We start from the raw sequence: 5098 nt of genomic DNA, 5'->3' as shown, positions 1-5098 counted from the left end.
GGACAAAGAAACTCAACCAATAGTATTCCATTACCTTCAGAGAACGAGGCGGGACAAGACGACAAAACCAATAAAGACACGGAGGAAGCAAAACGGCGACGAATGAGAAAGAAGGAGGTGTGTCATGGAGGCGGGGCTTGCTTCGTTTTCCCGTTACACATGGAAAAGCCTGAGGAACGGTGATTGGGTTAAAGCTGGGTGACGTAGGATGGTTGGTCAGTAGTGGTTTGGCTTTTCTGTGGTAACGCTAAACATGAACATTAAACATTCACTAATATTCCAAACAGTGAGGCTAGATTTGGTTATATATAACCTGTTCCATCTACAACTTTTTATTCCCCCCCTTCTGTAGCTTTACTTAGTTGAGGATGACCCTGGAGATAAAGGAAAACTGTTTTAATTTTGGATAGAGTGAGGGAGGGTTATAATCCCTGTTATTTTTTTGCCTTTCAAAGTTAGGTAAATCACTGGTAGGGATGCACCAATACCGTTTTTTCAGTATCTACGAGTACCAATATTTTTCCCCGATACCGGAAGTTCCATTAAATAAGGAAGGTGATGTGTAATGACTCACCACCCGGCTTCCCGATTAGCAGGGAAGCCGTCCCCATGCTTCTCGTCACTAGGTGATGAGAAAGCATGGAGCCAGCTTTCTGGCCAGTCAGGAAGCAGGGCACCGTGTAATGACGCAGAGCCTGGCTTCCTGATTGTTTGGGAAACCGGCTCCATGCTCTCTCGTCATGAGGTGGCAATGGAGCATGAAGCCGGCTTCCTGGCCAATCAGGAATCTGGGCAGCGTGTAAGGACTCTCTGCCCAGCTTCCTGATACCGGAACTACCGTGTTTCCCCGAAAGTAAGACCTACCCCGAAAATAAGACCTAGCACTATCTTCAGGATTTCTGTAATATAAGACATACCCCGAAAATAAGACCTAGTTCGGTAGTAGATCTCATATTACAGAAATCCCTGAAGATAGTGCTAGCCGCAGCTCCTTCCCTCCCTCCAGGTAAGACATCCCCCGAAAATAAGACCTAGTGTCTTTTTTCGTAGTAAAAAAAAATATAAGACACTGTCTTATTTTCGGGGAAACACGGTACTGGGCTAGGCATCGGAGCATTTGCTCGCCTAAATACTCTGCACCGATACTAGTATCGGTATTGCTGCATCCCTAATCTCTGGTGGTCATATAAAGCCAATGACATCATCACAAGCAACGTACCTCATTGTTTATTTGCAGCTGGGGAGCAGGGAATGCCACAAGCCTGCAGCTGATTGGGTGGGTGGCCCATGGCACTGTTATGTTTGGAGGTCCTCAGCTTCAGACCAGCTTTTATTCAAACTCGAGCTTACTCATAGTAATGAGCTGAATTGTCTAGGTTTGGTTTGATTGGACGTTCATTGAACCCAGCCAGAAATCCAGCTTAAGTGAACGTCAAAGTGAAGTGAACCCAGGCCGCTTGTGTCCTAGCAACCAAGGATGCTGTGTGACCCATACTCATGGTCAATCCGAACATGATCATTAGTCCTCATATTAAACAGTTTTTTGAAATCTAAAGGTGATTGTCTAGTCAGATTGAAATGTGTATGGTGAATCCAATACTGGTCATTGCCAGGCAATATTCAGAGGCTTTCCACCACAAAAAATCCGAGACAGATCACCACAATCTTCTACCAGCAGTCTCAGTGTATGGTTCCAATAGAAACTGTTGGTAGTAGGTTTGCTTGATCTGTTATTTTGTAATGAGAAGCTGGATGAGAATGGTTGAAAGTACCAGGAAATTGCCATGTGATTTGTCAACATAAAGGTGTGACGGCTGATGGTCGGCCCTGGCCCCTGTCTGTGTACACGGCATCAGTGCTCTACAGACAGGAGGCTACATACAGCAGCATAGACGTGGCTCTGGGCTCCGCCCACTATCAACTCGGCCACGCCCCCTGCCCCCCTACTCTGCTCTCCTGTGTTGTCTGGGGTCCAGCTGGGAGCCCACACCGTGCCCTGAGATGTCACCCCCACTGTGTTTGTCCACTCCCCTCTCCCTTCACACCAAGTAAGTGCACAAATATGCCATAGTTTATGTAGGCAACACATACATATGCAGAGCAGGTTCCTGACATTGCTTCTCTAGTTCAATCTGTGCTGCTGCAGCAGGATTTAGAGTTTTTAAAGAAAATGTCATTATCAAGTTCTACGTATGGCTGCAGCAAAGCTTCCTGTGCTCTCAATACTAGGGATGCACATATAGATAATATTACAAACAGGATCTGTGCTATGGAACAACAAACCCCTAAGCTGCCATGCTAAAAAAACTGTATATAACACCTAAAAAACGTGAATTATAAATGTGCACTGCGCTATGGAGACCAACTACATATGCAATCTAATGATAATCTACATGTGAAATAAATACAGAAATATATAAATACGTAGAATCACCCTATGGTGAATAAATACATATTAGGTATTTTTCCACTATATTATGTATTTATTCACCATAGGGTTATTCTGCATATTTATATATTTATTTCACATGTAGATTATTATTAGATTAGATATGTAGTTGGTCTACAAAGCACAGTGCAATTTTATAGTTCACTAGGAATGCTACTCTACCGATAACTGCACAGCCCGCCTGAGATCCCTACAGTCCTCCTGAGACCCCGCACAGCTTCCCACCAGGATATTGAATATCCTGTCTCTCTCTCCTCACTCTCTCTCCTGGCTGTCTCTCCTTGCTCTCTCTCCTGGCTGTCTCTCACTCTTTCCCCTGGCTGTCTCTCCTGGTTCTCTCTCGGTCTCTCCTGTCTGTCTCTCCTCGCTCTCTCTCCTAGCTGTCTCTCTTTGCTCTCTCCCCTAGTTCTCTCTCCTGGCTGTCTCTCCTCTCTCTCTCTTCCGTCTGTCTCTTCTTGCTCTCTCTCCCAGCTGTCTCTCTTTGCTCTCTCCCCTGGCTGGCTCTTCTCGCTTTCTCTCGTGGCTGTCTCTCCTTGCTCCCTCTGGCTGTCTCTTCTTGTTCTCTCTCCTGGCTGACTCTCCCTGCTCTCTCCCCTGGCTGTCTCTCCTCCCTGGATGTCTCTCCTCTCTCTCTCCTGGCTGTCTCTTATCTCTCTCTCCCCTGGCTTGTCTATTCTCTCTCCCTTGGCTGTCTCTCCTCACTCTCTCTCCCTTGGCTGTCTCTTGGCTCTCTCTCCCGTCTGTTTATTCCAAAAAAATTTGCAGAGGGGTGCTAGTGTTGCCCCACCTCTTCCGTATGCTGCTGGTAGGGCCAGGGAGGGGAAGGGGTGATGGTGAGGGGGGCCCAATACATTTTTTGCCCAGGGTCCAATCAGCATGAGTTCAGGCAGTTTTCAGATCAAGTCTCTCTTTCCTCTAACTTCCAGGGTGTAGAGTCATCCTCAGAAAGAGGTAGGCTAAATTAGAGGCCAAATTTATAACTGCCATATTGATAATCACCGAATCACTGTTACAATGTCCTTTCAGGGCATAATGACCACCCTTGCCCTGAGCAAACTCTGGTGTCAGCTGTTCTACCTTGTGTGGTAGTGTTAGGGCCAGGCATTTGGCCACTCAGGCCTGAGCACTATCCAATTGCATGCTCCCCCTACCCAGAAGCTCTGATCTGAACCTGCATAAGAAAACTAGCTTGTTCAGCATGCAGATAGCCCAGTGTATCATTGGGCTCTCCTCGGATGTCGTACACCTGCAGCAAGTGGACCTTATCCAGAAGTAACCAGTCAGAAGGAACTGGCCTCCCGCATATTGGACAGGGCTAGGACACAGGGTTTCGTCCAAGGCAGGATCCAAACCAACACTTCTTATTACAAGAGCTTCTGTTCCTCCAAGATGTTAAAGTCATGGAAGCACTTCAATGTTGTCCAACAGTGTCTTTCTTAGGAGACCTACATAGGAAATGATCACATGATGTAGGAGGAACCACCTGTTCTGTAAATCCAGAATGTAGTCCAAGAGACGAGAATTGTCCAGTAACAAGATCTTCCTAAAAGTGGAACGAGAAGTTCTTACCAGACCCAGAACTGGAGGTCTGCTTAGGAGCTAGATCCACAACAGCAGAGCAGAAGGTTGAGGTAGTCAGAGAAGAGATAGGAGAAAAGGGGCACCTCATAGAGGGAGGCCTCTTGAGACCCAGATCTCCTGCAACATTTGAGAACAAGGTAACCCCCTGACCAAGGGGGAGGGATATTAGAGTGGTTAACCAAAATGTCTGAAGGGGAAGAGCAGTTTTCTGCAACGATGAAGCAAGATCCAACCAAATCTAAGAGGCCCATTAAGGATGTGATGTCTGCCAAGGCCTGCAGCGACTGATCTCTCAGCTGGTGGACACCTGATTGTCCCACTATGGAGATGGCCTGGGAAGACACCAGGGCAGATAGTGGAATCATCACTCTGCAGAACACTAGATGTGGAGGGTTGAGGCAGTGGTCCATCAAGTCTTCCCTGCTTTGTTTTCGTGTTTTTTTAAATCCTTATTATTCAAGTATAGGTCTAGGTTTGTTGAAAGCATGATAATTTCACGCACTGTGGACTAAAGGTGGCCATACACTTTACAACCATTGCAAGACCTTAGTCTTGCGATGGTTGTAAAGTAATTTAAAAAAACGTACGATCTGCACATCTTGGACAGGCAGATCGTACTTGCGATCATCGCAAACCCGCCCCCCTGAGGGGAGGGCTTCCGATGACCGCAATGTTGAACGGGCAGTGTGCTCGTGCGCACACCGGCCCGTTCGGCATTTGTCTCCCGAGCACCGTTCAAACCAGCCAAAAATCGTAAGATTTTCGGCTGGTTTTCTAGCGTGCTCCTTAGACAAAAGACGTGCGACCGTACAGTAGAAACAGTCGCACGTCTTCATTCACACTGCACGATCGCGGGATTTCCCACGATTCTCGTACGAGAATCGTGCAGTGTATGGGCACCTTAACTCTGCTGAAAGTCTGTTCCAACAACTCTTTCAGTAAATAAAATACTTTCTAAGGTTAGTGTTGAACTTTTCTCATGCTACTTTTAGATCATGTTTTGGATCTTAGATGCATATTGTAAATACAAACCTTTTGAACCTTATTCGTACTCTTTATGTATTAAAG

Source organism: Nanorana parkeri, unplaced genomic scaffold (assembly GCF_000935625.1).
Source record: "Nanorana parkeri isolate BGI_ZX_2015 unplaced genomic scaffold, ASM93562v1 scaffold225, whole genome shotgun sequence".
Taxonomy (NCBI): Eukaryota; Metazoa; Chordata; class Amphibia; order Anura; family Dicroglossidae; genus Nanorana; species Nanorana parkeri.
Note: the sequence above shows the minus strand (reverse complement) of the source record.